Consider the following 15,749-nt stretch of genomic DNA (forward strand, 5'->3'; position numbering starts at 1 on the left):
GGCCATATGTCAGTTTATTAGGTCAAGTTTGGTCATGACACACAAGCTGGACCTTGTCGGCTAAAGTTACATTAGCTAAAGCAAACATTTCGGTAAAAGAAAACACACATGCCATAAATTCAAAACATGTTCCAACTTTTGTAGCTCTCTTTCCTTATAGTTATAACCAATGTTACTCACCTTGAAAGCATATTCCAAAGAAGACGATTAGAAAACGTCCAAGTAAAGTGAGCATGTCGTTAACCGCCAATTCCCCATGATGCACCTCGGTAGCAGTCACGTGAGGCAGTTTTGAATCCTGCTGTGCTCAACTTACCCACATTGTCAAGTTCACATAAGTTGCTGATTTAGCTGGACATGAGTTTTCAAGTTAGCTTTTTTTGGTGTAATTGGGACGTTTTTAACTTGTAATTCTATGTTATAACAACAACTTCAGTCATCTATCGTCAAACTGATATAGAATAATATGTTGAAATAACAAACATCTAGAATTACATTTTACAGTGCATGCATTCATTTTTAGTAGGCTTGATTACTGTAACAGCATCTTTACAGGTCTACCTAAAAAAAAAAAAAAAAAAAAAAAAAAAAAAAAAAAAAAAAATCAGTCAGACAACTACAGCTCATTCAGAACTCTGCTGCTCGAGTCCTCACTAAGACCAAAAAAGTGGACCACATCAGTCCAGCTCTGAGGTCTTTACTCTGGCTGCCTGTCTGTCAGAGGATAGACTTTGAAGTTCTGATGCTGGTCTATAAAGCTCTGAATGGTTTAGGACCAAAATACATCAGTGACCTCCTGACCCAGTATGAACCTTCCAGATCCCTCAGGTCACCTGGATCCGGGTTTTTTTTAATCAGTTCCCAGAGTCGGAACCAGACACGGAGAAGCTGCATTCAGCTTTTATGCTCCATATATCTGGAACAAACTCTCAGAAAGCCTCAGATCAGCTGAAACACTCAGTTTATTTAAATCCAGGTTGAAGACTCACCTGTTCTCAGCTACATTTGAATAAAGCACCAAATCCACACTTCTTTAAATCAATTTTAAATCATGCTTTTTATTTGTTTTTGTTTTTTAATGTCTCTGTAAAGCACTTTGAATGACCTTGTTGTTGAATTGTGCTATATAAATAAACTTGCCTTGCCTTACTGAATATTATGTCACTTATTTATGTGCAAATGTTTAATAATGAAGAACATTAAAACATTACTGTTGACCACATGTCGGCAAAGTTATGTGACATTAGTGATGTTTGTACTAACTTGGTTTTTAAAGCCTTTACTTTAAAATATTCGCCGTTCAATAGCTGACCTTAATCTTACAGAGAATGTGATGATTTTATGGATAATTAAAGTCAGTCATATATCCACAAACACAACGAGCTGAAAGTCAGTGATGCTGCTCGGTTTGCAGTCCTGAATATCACGGCACAAGCAGGATTCTCTGCACTGTTAATGTTAGCTATGTTATATTGCTGCCTCTGTTCGGTGGTGTCGAGCCAAACGGACTTTAACGTGTGTTTGAACGAGCTGACGGTTCACTCGTTAAGGTGAAAGAAAGATGCCTCCGTGCAAGCTTGAACATGTTGCGTGTGCCGTCTGAACTGGATTTCAGTCTAAACTGATGTCCGTGTTGGTCCTGCAGAGAATCAGAGTTGGAAAAGTTGTTAATGTAGCAAAAAACAAAATGTAATGCATTTTGTTCATAATCTCTTTAAAGCCATGATCTTTTTTCTTTTTTATCGCTGTCACTGGAGTGGGTAAATGAGTCTGCAAAGTAAAAAAAAAAAAAAAAAAAAAAAAAAAAAAAAAAAAAACAGATTTACATTTATTTTTCCCATTTATACACATTTAAGAAATAACGTGGAAAATATCCTTTTGTTTGCATTTGGAGACTCGGCATTTGAACCATCCCAAATATCTGCACCAGGGAACCAACTCCTCAAACCGGTAAAAAAGGTCAAGGACACAGTTACCCGATCGCTAAACTAACCTGTTTTTGAATAAAAGAAAACCATATAAGCATGAGCCCTGGAATCTCGGTTAAAAAAAAAAAAAAAAGAAGCACTACAAATTACTTTTCTTATGTTTAGTATACAGGAGTTGCTGCTCACACTCTGAGTTGCACTAGTGTGTCTGTCAGACGCTCCAAATGGACAGACCGCACGCGCACTCACGCCGGACACCTCCTGACCTTATTTCCACGAGCCCTCGACTCAGCTGCAAAGTGCTTACGGGGTCAGTTTCATCAGAATTATCTGCTGTCATTCAGACATAAGTTGAGCAATAGTTTAACCAATTTTCCATCAAACCATAAAGGGATGCCGGAATTAAACAGAACATTGGATGTAAGTTAAGGAAATATAAGTTTGACTATGGAGCACATCTCCTTCAGCGTTCACAATAATGGATTGCATTTCTCTCAGTCAACTGACTGTTTAGGGGGGAAAGCGGCTAATAGTTAGTGGGCTCTGTGTTTGTGGTTGTTGTTTTTTTAGTCACACTAGGAGTGAACAAAAGCAGAAAACAACCCTGTAAAGATGCAGACTGTGAAAGTCTGGTTTATACCATAAATCTTACCAGCTGTAACTGAGTTTTGTGTGTTTTAAGTTATAAGCACGTGTCAAGACTTCTGTCCCGCAGCAACATTGCCGATGTGAGAAACAGAGATCATTAATGCAGAGGATTGCAGCAGCTCTTGGATTTTCTTATATTATAAAGCGCAGGCTACAACAGACATGCTTACCGGGAGGAGAGAAACACGCTGTATTGTCTCTTTTGCATAAGCCACACCAGAAACGCTCTGTGGGGACAGCAAAGTCTGCGCCGTGGGAGTGTCTGGACCCTCCACGCTGGGATCTGCTGCACAACCTCGCTCTGGTCCCCAGGGGCACGGCAAACTTGTAAGCCCTAGTTCAGCTCCCGAAAAATATGCTCGAGTTGTTCTTGTGTCCAACAAAAATGAGTTCTAATATGTTTTATTTTTAATGTTACTGCGTTGAAGTTAGCACAATTTAAATTAAAAAAATTATTAAACTCTTAAATGAATGGCATCTTGACGTGGACTCAGTGAATGGCTTAAAAAACTAATACATTATTTTACATCTTGTGCACTTGATCACACTCCAATGAAACTCGAAAAGTGGGATAAATCCAGACAGATTGTGGAGATGATGACTCGGCATTTGTTAGGGAGGAGTGTAAGTATAGAGAGGAGGAATTCCTACTTCCCAATCATGTACTCTGCACTGGGCATTGTGTCAAAACTGTCCTTGTAACATGTTTACTTTTTTTCAGAATAAATGGCTGTGAAAAAAAACATCAAAGTTCACCACAGTATCGTGTTTTTTGGGGTTTTTTTCCCCCCCCCCTTAGGGTCAAATTTCTCTTTGGGTAAAAATTAAGCCAACATCCAAGTGTCAAAGGTTGGTTAACATTTCTAACGTTTTGTGAAAAGTTTGATCGATTCGCTCTCTCCCTCTTTCTCTCACTCTTACAAAAATAATAAATTCTCTGGGGTTTTTTTTTCTCATATGTGTATGGTACCCGACAGAGGAAACATTGACTGGGATGAACTGACGGTCGTCTGACTCCTTCTTGATGTGTGTAAAACAAGGCCATTTTCTTTTAGGGTTTCTGTCTATTTTCTGTTTGTTGCGGCTCCTCCAACCTACGGCCGTGACAGGCTAAACATGAGGACACAGATGACGCGCAACAATAAACGCATAAAATACACTTCTGTACCATTTGCTCCTTTTATTCCACATGCAACTGTCCAATATACAAATCAGCATATGGGATTAACAATTAAACAAATGCACAGACTGCACAAACAAATAACTGCAAGTCACAAATAATTGCACTAATTACAATGCCAAATTACAACTTCGCCTATGGCATTAATAAGTGCACAAATATACATAAACCATCAAGTTACAGTGAAAACACATGAAAATAATTCAAGCTGCGGTCAACAGAAAGTTTTGCCTCATGCTCACCCTACCTTTCTGCTCATCAACATCAGGTGCAGTTAACAGGTGAGTGCAACCACATTTATCATATACCACACCCATGAGACACGCCCCACACCCGTGCACCAATACAGTGAGTCCATTTAAACCAACCCACTTAGTCAAACAAGGAGCAACTCATATGGCTGTTAACGGAAAACCCGTTGTAAAAGTAGCTATAAAAATGAAGAAAAACTCTTTACTTTGGTATGAGTGGCTGCACAAAACCAAAATACCTCATCAGGGTGTTTTAATAAAATTATTTAGTTCTGAATTTAGTTCTGAGTTCTGAATATGTGCGCGGTGCTTTTTTTTTTTCACTAAGGGTTATTTTACACGTAGAAGGAGTTGAGGCCTGCATGAAATTCTTTGCTAGGTTACAAACATTAAGAAATACTAATGTCGATTAGAGGGGTTGTTGACGCCTTCTTGACCTGCGGTGTGTGCAAAATAAGACTGTTTTCTTTTGAGGATTCTATTTTCTGTTAATGAGAAAACCCGTTGTAAAAGTAGCTCAAAAAATGAAGAAAACTCTTTACTTTTTATTTATTTATTTATTAACCTTTATTTAACCACAAAGATCGCATTGAGATTAAAAACCTCTTTTTCAAGGGAGACCTGGCCAAGATAGGCAGCAGCAGGTGTCTCACAGTTACAGAGATTACTCAAACACAGGCAGCAACAACACACATGCAACAATAAGTGAAAGAATACAAATAAAATTCAATAAAATTCAATAAAAAAATAAAAATAAAATGTCAGTTAAAATGACAATCAATCTAATTGAAACAGTTGCATGTTATACTTTTGGTCTGATAAGGAGTGGCTGCACCAAACCAAAATACCTCATCGAGGTGTTTTAATAAAATTATTTGGGAAAGAGTTCTGAATATGTGAGCTGCGCTTTTTTCACTAAGGAATATTCTTTTACACATATGAGGAGACGAGTGGGCGGCCTGTAGGTTAATATAAGAAAGTAAAATACATCCGCAATTGTAAAAAGAAATGGCTCTCTACAAGCAATAGAAAGTCCTTCTTTTCATTACAAGCATTGGTGTAGCATGCCTCCACCCGGCTCTACATTACACCAGGTAACCTGCTGTGTTCAAAACGTGTTTCCCGACTATGTTTGCTACCCTACAATCCGTCCTACTCTGTAGTAAAATTTATAGCCTATTTAAAATCTAAAACTTAACATTGTCCGTAGTCTGCTGCTGTTACCACTGTCCTGTTTGAAATGTAATGAGAGAAACTGGTTATTTTGTCATATTGCATGTGCTGATATTGAACCCAAGGTACTAACTAGCTAACTGACTGGATGCCCATTAACCTTATATCTCCTGTTGTGTGTGTGTGTGTGTGTGTGTGTGTGTGTGTGTGTGTGTGTGTGTGTGTACAGAGAGACAGCCAGGTTCATAATGGATATGAGGAAGTTTTTTCAAAAAAAGAAGCCACATTTAGGTAAAAGTGTAAGGTCAAATGATCCCTCAATAAAGGATAATGTTGGATTAGTTTTCAATATTTATATCCTTTATTAGATGTACATGTGGTTTGGTTATTTGCCTTTTGGTTGAAAGTACACTGAGAGAGGACTTTTTTCATTAGTGATCTTAATAGTATTTTATTAATCTAATTGAATACAATCTATTTGTGTATGATTGTCAGTCCAAAGAGGGAGAGAGGAAAGAGGGGAACATGAGGAGAAAGTACAAGGTCAGGAAGAACCAGGTAAGAAAACAGACAGGGAATACTAACTGGCAAAACAGAAACTGTTAAACTGGCAAAGAAAAAAAACCCCAACTAATTTTACTCATACAATCTGGAAGTTGTGTTCTCCCTATATTAAAGCTGCTATACAGAATCTGCAAAACAAACTGGGTTGTCAGCCCTGGCACTGCATTACAATATTGAGCTTCAGTCAGAGGAAGTCACGGTTGCCAAAAACTTTTTGAAGCTCAAGAGTGAGGCTGGTGCCATTCCAGATATGTTAACATTGTACAATCTTCTGGATAATCGGATCTTCCCCACACTGAAAACTGTTATTCAGGTTGCCCTAACAAACCCAGTTAGCAGCTGTAGCTGTGAAAGGTCTTTTAGTGTCTTGAGTCAGCTCCATAACTGGCTGAGAAAGACCATGGGTCAAAGCAGACTCCAGCACCTGGCTGTGATGTCAGTTGAGAAAGAGATGCTTGAGAGACTTGACCACCAAAATGTGATAGACAGATTTACCAACCTCAAGGTGAGGCGACATAGGTTAAAAGAAAAGAAAAAATCTGCAGGGCCATAATAGTATCTGCAGTAAACATCTTTTCATACATTGTACCATAGGCCAAGGTGTCTCCATTTTTCTAATTTTTGTAATAATATTTTGTACATTTCATGGACTCTTCAATTTTTGGAGTGTATTTTTTATGTATCTGTATTGTATTATGCATACACATTAAAAGTGAATCTCTATCCATTCTTCTTTGGCAGTAGCAGTCTTTAGCAGCATTTAAATAACCTTTATCAGATTTGATGGTTTTGTTAAAGACTTTTCAAAAGAGTTTTTTTTGCTTTTGTTTCACAAATGTGGGGATTAAATGTGCAAAATGTACTAAACAGTGATGTTATGTTTTGTGACGAGGACCCAGGCACAGAGAGACTTGATGAATTTAAGAATCTTATGATTTAATAAAGAAATTTGCAGACTTCCTCAGAGAGGGTAAAATTATGATGACTGATAATGGAGATGAAGACAACAGACGATGAGGACAGGGAGGAACAGGGGTTTAAATGCACCACACGCTCCTGCACACCAAATCTGGAACTACTGTCCATCATGTGTCATCCTTTTTATCTACCTCGAGAGTTTACATCGGTCATTATAAGTGCCGTTTATATTCCACCACAAGCGGACACGGACACTGCCTTATGCGAGCTGCATGAGGCACTCACCCAGCACCAGACACAACACCGGGACACCGCGCTTATTGTGACGGGGGACTTTAATAGTGCCAACCTCAAACGCGCAGCGCCGAACTTTCATCAACATATCACCTGCCCCACCAGGGGTGAAAGGACACTGGACCACTGCTACACTACGGTCAAGGACGGCTACAAGGCACAATCTCGCCCTTCATTTGGCAAATCCGATCATGCCGCCATCTTCCTCATGCCAAAATACAAACGTAGGCTGAAACAGGAAGTTCCGGTTCAGATGAAGGTCACACGCTGGACGGACCAATCAGTGGCCGCGTTACAGGACGCACTCGACGACGCAGACTTGGACATGTTCAGAAACCGCTCCAATGATGACGTTAACGTGTTTACGGAAGCGGTTGTGGGATTCATCGGGAAACCAGCGGATGATAACGTGGAGACAAAGACTATCACAACATTTCCCAACCAGAAGCCGTGGGTGGATAAACCCATCGCGACGCTCTGAGATCCCGCACCGGTGCCTACAACACGGGACTTGCGATGGGGGACATGGACCCCTACAAAGCCGCGTCATATAACATGCGTAAGGCAGTGAAAGAGGCGAAGCAGCGCTATGGGAGAAAACTAGAGTCACATCTCCAACAGAGCAACTCTAGTAGCCTGTGGCGGGGATTAAGGACAACAACGGATTATAAAGCACCAACAACCGGTATGACGAACGCGGACGTGACTCTGGCAGACGAGCTGAACACTTTCTATGCTCGCTTTGAGGCTGCAGCTAAAGACGCTAACGATGCTAGTGCTAGCGGCGCTAACAGCTGCAGACAGGAAGATACTGCCAATACCGGAAAGGCGCTCATCATCTCCGAGCATGACGTGAGAAGAGCCTTCAAGAGAGTGAACACCAGGAAAGCAGCAGGACCAGACGGCATCTCAGGTCGTATCCTCAGAGACTGCGCATACCAGCTAGCACCTGTGTTCACTGAGATATTCAACATCTCTTTATCTCAGTCGGTGATCCCCACATGCTTCAAGGAGTCCATCATTGTTCCTGTCCCGAAGAAACCCCACCCTGCTTCTCTCAATGACTATCGCCCTGTAGCCCTCACCTCAGTAGTGATGAAGTGCTTTGAATGCCTGGTCAGAGACTTCATGATTTCTTCACTACCAGACACACTGGACCCACTACAGTTCGCTTACCGTCCAAATCGTTCCACAGACGATGCCATCTCTCATCTCCTCCACACATCACTCACTCACTTGGACACTAGAAGGGGGAATTATGTTAAAATGCTCTTCATCGACTACAGCTCTGCATTTAATACCATAATTCCCTCCACACTCACCACCAAACTGGAGCACCTGGGACTCAACTCATCTATGTGTCAGTAGATCTCCAACTTCCTAACTGGCAGACCACAGGCAGTAAGGATGGGCGGACATGTCTCAGCCTCCATCACTCTCAGCACTGGAGCCCCCCAGGGGTATGTTCTGAGCCCCCTGCTGTACTCTTTGTACACATATGACTGTGTGGCTACTACCAGCTCCACCACCATCATCAAGTTTGCTGACGACACCGTCGTGGTGGGCCTGATCTCTGACAACAACGAGATGGCCTACCTGAAGGAGATTAGGAATCTGGAGAACTGGTGCCAGAGGAACAACCTCCTTCTAAACGTCAGTAAGACAAAGGAGTTGAAAGTGGACTTCAGCACTAAGCAGGAGAGGAACTACCGGACCCCTGTCATCAACGAGTGCCCAGTGGAGAGAATGGACAGCTTCAAATACCTCGGAGTTCACATCACGCAGGACCTGTCATGGTCCTGTCACATCAACACCGTGGTGAAAAAGGCCCGACAGCGTCTCTACCACCTCAGACGCTTGAGAGACTTCCGGCTGCCCTCCAAGGTGCTCAGGAACTTCTACTCCTGCACCATAGAGAGCATCCTGACGGGAAACATCTCAACCTGGTTCGGGAACAGCACCATGCAGGACAGATGAGCTCTACAGAGGGTTGTGCGATCAGCTGAGCGCACCATCCGCTCCGAGCTCCCTGACTTGCACTTAATCTACAGCAGGCGGTGCTGGACCAAGGCCAGGAAGATCGTGAAAGACCTCAGCCATCCCAACAATGGACTGTTCTCTCTGTTGAGGTCAGGAAAGCGATTCCGCTCCCTGAAGACCAACACAGAGAGACTGAGGAGGAGCTTCTTCCCGCAGGCGATACGGTCTCTCAATCACACCACCACATAGAACGGACCCACACATATGGTTTTTACACACACACTGGACATTCTGGCCATTGTTTACACTAATTAGATTAGATGCGTGGTCATCTAATCAAATCACTTGAATCACTTTAAGCATATTTGCACTGCACAAGTCACTTACAAATGTGGATTGCACAACCTTGGACATTATATTTCTTCATTTCCATTTAATACTTGTACAGATGCTGTTTTTATTCTATATTTCTTCATACATTCTTATATATTTCTATATTGTGTATTTGTGTATTGTGTATTTTGTTGTACAGTTATTTTATTTTCAACTTTACTTTATATATTTTATCTTATCCTTTCCCAGTTAAATTTACCCTTCATTCTAATTTGTTGTTGTACAGTTATTTCATTTTTAACTTAATTTAACCTATTCCTTCCTAGTCAAATGTACCCTTTTAATTAAAATTTTAATTTTCATATTTATTTACTATCGTATTCATAGTCCTTCTTTTTTTCTTCGTTAGGTAACGAGCAGTTGTGTAAGCATTTCACTGCATATAATATTGTGTATGAGTGTGTATGTGACAAATAAAAATTTGAATTTGAATTTGAGACAGTCAGAGGGAACACTGGACAACGGGAGACATTTAAGGATGGAGAGACGGGGAAGAAGTCTCATCATGACGAGTAAAGTTTGCCTTGCCTGGATGGGCAGCTCTCTGGGTGCTCAGCACCCCCAAAGCTCTGATCTTAGAATGGCCCCTGATGGTGGCTCCGGGAGATTTTCGGGAGGGGCCCCGAAATTCTGGATTCTAACGGGAAAATCGGGAGGGTTAGCATGTATGGTTGTGGCAACATCACTAACCTTGTCAAACACCTCAGAGTAAATCATATCACAGAATATGTTGAGCGTATGTTGAAGCGAACTGAAGAGGAGGACAGGGACAGGTGCTGCTAGGGCGAGACAGACGTCTCTCACGGAGTCCTTTAGTGCTGCAGGCAGGCAAGGTGTTCAAATAGCGCACAACTTCAGTTTTTTTATTTCTATATGATGAATTCTCCATTATTAAGTGATAAGAACAAGTAATCTGATGTTGACAGGGGATTTCTTTAAATCACCCTGCCGTTCTTCAGCTGAGACGTCTGAGTCGGAAAACACAACACTGCAGTTCTTCCTTTACTCGCGAGGGCAGCCATTAACGCAGGATCTGCGCCTATTGACTGTCCGCGTCCTTTATTTATACAAGATGTTCCTGTGTGTGTGTGTGTGTGTGTGTGTGTGTGTGTGTACAAAGGTAACAACGTCATTCAGAGCAGCGGGTTTTTCCCCTTCTCTACATTTGCATGTTCTTGTAAAAGAGCTGAGGTTTCACTTCTCTGTTCTCTGAAGACAGGAAGCGGTTAGTAGCTGCATAAGTTCATCACACAAGTTACTAGGTGAAAAGTCACATAGACATGTGCTTAATTATAAAAAGAATACATTTCATGTAACTGATCAAAACATACAATATTCTCTTAACATTCCCTCCTGTTGATCACGAAATGAAATGTATAATTCATCAGTGAGTAACTACTTGTCTTTCACATTCTTAGTTACTACATCATTAGTTACACTTCATCTTCATCTAACAAACAGGAAAAGAAGTCTTCATGATCTTCATCAGTTTGTGATGCATCTGCGTATGCTGTGAATGACAAACTTATCATCTGTGAGATTACAGCTTTAAACAAGGAATAACTCAAATAAAGAAAAATAAAATAAAATCAGGAAAAGTCCAACGACAATCAACAATCTCTTTAAAATCTGAAGTCATGTCTGAAGAATGTACATTATCTGATGTTAAGGGATTTCTTAGGATTTTAGGATTTTTATTATGTTATGCTTAAAAGTACACTTCATTATCTAAATGTGTTTGCTCTTTCTTATTCAGCTTAACCTCTGCAACTCTGTGCAGACTCTTAAATGGGGAAGTTACACAGGAAGCCTGCAGTTCTATTTTCTCTCTTCCTGTATGTGCTCTCTGAATAAAGACTCTTCCTTTTTACTGCAGCGGTGCGAGTCTCCCTCGACCGTGTACACGTAAACCTGTCTGAGCCTTTTTATTCCAACCTGGGTTGCAATACAGGAAAACTCCTGACATTTCTTGGTCCTTCGAGCCGGATGGGACACAGCGACCTTTGTGTGACCCCACAGGAAAGCCTCATCGAGCCCCGACGTCATGAGAAGCCCACGCTGAAGTCTGTCGACAGCTCCTGTCCAGGTACAGGATAAAGACCAGAGACGTGAATTCGGGTTCTGGCCGGCGTTCTTATAAGTGGTCCACGGCGGTGGGGGTCGATGAGGCAGACCTGAGAGACCGGCAGTGAATCAGCAACCAGGTGAATATTAACACTCAGACACCTCGCGTAAAACGTTTTAAAATAAAATAGAGCTCGTCAGGGACTGGTAGCTCCCCCATAGTGGGTAAAGTAGGCTCGCCCAGAGAGGCTGGTAGCGTTTTAAAATAAAGATAGAGCTCGTCAGGGACTGGTAGCTCCCCCGTAGTGGGTAAAGGTAGCGCGCGTGAGTAGACACACGGTGTCCGTGTTTTGTTTTTGTATTGTCTTATTTTTGTTGGTGGAATAAGTTGATTTTACAGCACAATAAGGAGGCTGAACTATTCCACTATTTTGTTTGCTGTTGGCCACCCAAGTACTGGTGAAAAGAGAGAAACAGGTCGTGTTGTCACCGCTTTCAAGAATAGCTTGAGAGTAGAAGGCCGTGTCAACTACCTCTCTCGATTCTCGTGCCAGAGAAGGTGCCGCAGTTGTGTAGTTGTAAAGTATTAAAATTAAAAGGATTAAAATGGGTAATGAAGCTTCAAAACTCACTGCTGACGAGCAGTGGTTAGAAAAGAAATGTCCAGGAGCTGGACAAATTAGTGCATATAGATGGAGAAATCCAAAGAAAACTAAATGTCCCACGTGGGAGGGAAAATGCATTGACTAAATTATATGAATCCCTCCAAGGAGAAATAAATACTGAAAAGGAAGCTAAAAAGAAAACAAAGAGTACACAAGAGTTGTATTTTAAAGCATAGAAAGTGGAATGAAGTGGAATAAACAAAAGGTTAAATTAAGGTTAACTTAAAGTAGAGCTTATCTAGTGTTAAGCATGATAATAGGAGATAATAGGAAGGTTAACAACCTGTAAACTGGTATTAACAATGAAACATAGTTGGCATGACGACCGTGCCTAGCATGCGTGAAACCAGATAATTCACACAAAATATATCAAATAAAAAAGAGAGATGCATAAGGTATATTAAGGCTGTGTCATTGTTCAGCCAAGGAAAATGTCTCCAGCTTGGGAAGGTGTGAAGCTGCAGGTTCACACAGACCCGTGATGGATACATAATAAAATATAAACTAATATACTATTGTATATTAGTAGTGAAGTAGTGTATTGTAATATACTATTGCTGTTATAAAAAAGGAAAAACAATACAATGATAACATTAATAATGACATAAGAAGGGGCACCTCAGTCAGTTATGATGTGAGGTGGAAGATTGTTAAAAGTAGTCTGAGTCAAGCTTAAGGTTTGCTCAAACTCAGTACAATGATATAGGAGATGAAGAAAATAAGGAAATAACTACACTAATCAGGTGCATAGAGACACTTGACCTGCTTGTAAACCTGTCATCTTAGATGAGACTTTGTTAAGATGAAGAGCAAACCTATACTAACAACTAATGAGCCAAACCCTGTATACAACAGCTACAAGATTGAGAAGCTGGATTAAATAAATATGTGGACACTACCAAGCTAATGAGGAGCGGTGACGCGCATGGAGATGCTGGTTTTGCTCACTACAATTGTATAAATAGAGTTTGAATTCAGTACTGTGGATGTGCAGTGAGTGACCTCTATATATCTTGAAAAGCATGTCTGAAATACTCGTATGAAAGCATATTTTGAGTGATTCTAACTGTGTGAATGCTGTGAGTAGTAGGTTTTGAGTGATTGGGTGTGATTTGTACAAAAATAATAAAACATAAGTAATAATAACACTACAAAGGTTCATAGTGGAGTGAGTGGACGAGTGGAAGTGTGTGTGATGATTCCTGATGTCTGAAAGAGCTCAATTTAAAAGTGTGTGTGAAATAAAGGTGTTGGTTTTAGATCAAGATTTAGTAGAATTAAAGAGGTTTTATAGACTATGAATAGGATGAATAGACAACACATACTCAAATTGTTATATGTGAAATTATTTTTGGAAAGGGTCAGAAGAGATAGTTTGAACTTAGAACTCAGTGATATGATGCATGAATTAAACCTTATGGCAATAAACACTTGCAATGAAGAAAGCAGCTTACACTCAATTAATCTGAACGCAAAGCCTTGATGCCATAGCCAATTTGTTTTGTTTTTGTTTGTTTGTTTTGTAAGCTTGGAAAACAAATTTGGGATCATACCTGTGGATCACAGTAACATATAATGATTAGGCACATGATTTAACAATGACGAGTTTTAGAGCTGTGAGCTATGAGCTATAAGCAATGCAAAGTTTTTCCTAACTTAAAAGTTTGAAATATGTAAGATGTATGAATTCTTTGAGAAATAGGAATTGCCTAAAATGCCTTAAGTCAAAATGTAGTGTTGCATTTACAAAGAAGAAAGCGGAAGAAGCATTCAGTAACTTAAGAATAGCCTAGGACGAAACTGTGTAGGCTATGCAGTAACCACAGCAGATAGAGTTGTAGAAGCGAAACTGTTGACATCCTCACACACGCAGGCCAAGATATAAATATATACACTGACAGACAGTATGTTTTTTCAGCTGTGCAACACTTTGAGATCTTCTAAAGACACTGTCAAAACTGCCAAAACAGTTCAGAGGTCACTTGCAGATCAAAGCCGCAAAAGCAGCGGCACAACAAACTATAGACACATTAATGTCTGACTCCTCAATGCAAATACCACTTGATGTGCTTATAAACGAACAGAAAGCTGCACCAACTACAGAACAAAGGAAATGGTTAAAAGGTGGAGCACAGCCAGAAAGTGGTTTGATGACTTGTAATAGCAAACCAATACTACCAAAGTCCCTACACATATCAGCAGCATTATTGTCAACAGGAGGGGGGGGTAGGAGTGGTAGATAAAATCTCGGAAATTTGTCGGAACATGCATGATTTGCCAAAAACATAATGCACATAATGCACATAATGCACACCACCTCATCCTTTCCATACAATCCACATGGGATTTATTGAGCTAAATGAATGCCAAGGCTCAGAATACGCTCTAGTGATCATAGACGTGATCTCAAAATGGCCAGAAATCTATCCAGTGTTACGGGTTCGAAATTGAGGATGAGAGTAAAACAATGATGGTCCAGAAGAGGTCAATCAAACAATTGATTTTTAATGAATGCACGCAGCGTGGAGAGGTGCAAACTGCAAAACAGTTGTACATCTCTACCCAAAATACACTCTAGATTGCTTTTATAACATCAGGGTATTGTAACGCCCCTTCTTGCGTTTACAAGCACATAATTTGCATGTACAGAACATTCATGTATTTTAAGAATTAAATGCAAACACAGAGGTTCCTCTTTCTGGCATCCTTTTCCGAATATGGTGATGATCTAAGGCCTTTGAGGTCACCATGGACTGGACATCTTTCCGTCACCTGTAACTAAGCAAACTCAAATACCACAAGAAGCTGAATACATTCAGGCCTTTGCTCAGCTACCATTTTACTGTAACAATATACTCAGCATATAAGCTTTTAAGATTATAGATTTAACTCAACGATTTAAGTGGTTGTAACTGCACCTATAATAAACATGTTAATATTTGATTATGATAACCCCTGTAATACAAATTATAACATAATGCCAGCAACTTCAATAAATGCTTGAATAAAATGATAATTAATGCAATGATAAAGATGATGGTTATGTAAAATAATCCCTATAATTCTACAATTCCCTCTCTTGACGTCTCTTCCAGAGACGTCACTACAGGTCCACTGCCTTCGCTCTGACCCTCTCTTGCCGTCCCCTGACTCAGCAAATCAGACAATAACCTCATGTCATCTAGGTGGTCCAATAATAAAACGCCAGCTCCCACTTGAAAACATTTCATGCTTAAGTGGTCTCTGCTCCTTTCCTGGGTCCCTCTCTAGTGGAAATCTAGTGGAATGGACCCTCATCATCAATCACTAAGTAAACTGAATTGGCGCAGGTCTCAAATAAGAAATAGAAGACACTTGGGCCTTCGCTCAGGCCTGCTACTAGATTTATGTGTATTGTAAGCATGCATGCAATTAACCTGCTATGTTCTCATCTTCCCTCAACATGTATCACCTGGACACTCTCACCAGTGAAGCTTAAAACCTGTTTGGACGGAACATCAACTCTAAACAAGCACAGTTATGCATTGTGTATAAAATGAACTCAACCTGTAAATAGAGACATCACTGTTATGACAAACATCGACCTCTGCACAGCTCAGACGCCAGTTGCAAGAGCTCTCTAAGATTAGAATCATCAACTGTGACTTATATAGTGTTATTTCGGTACTTTATACTTCACACATTTTTGAAC

This window comes from Oreochromis aureus, linkage group 9 (genome assembly GCF_013358895.1).
Source record: "Oreochromis aureus strain Israel breed Guangdong linkage group 9, ZZ_aureus, whole genome shotgun sequence".
NCBI classification, from domain to species: domain Eukaryota; kingdom Metazoa; phylum Chordata; class Actinopteri; order Cichliformes; family Cichlidae; genus Oreochromis; species Oreochromis aureus.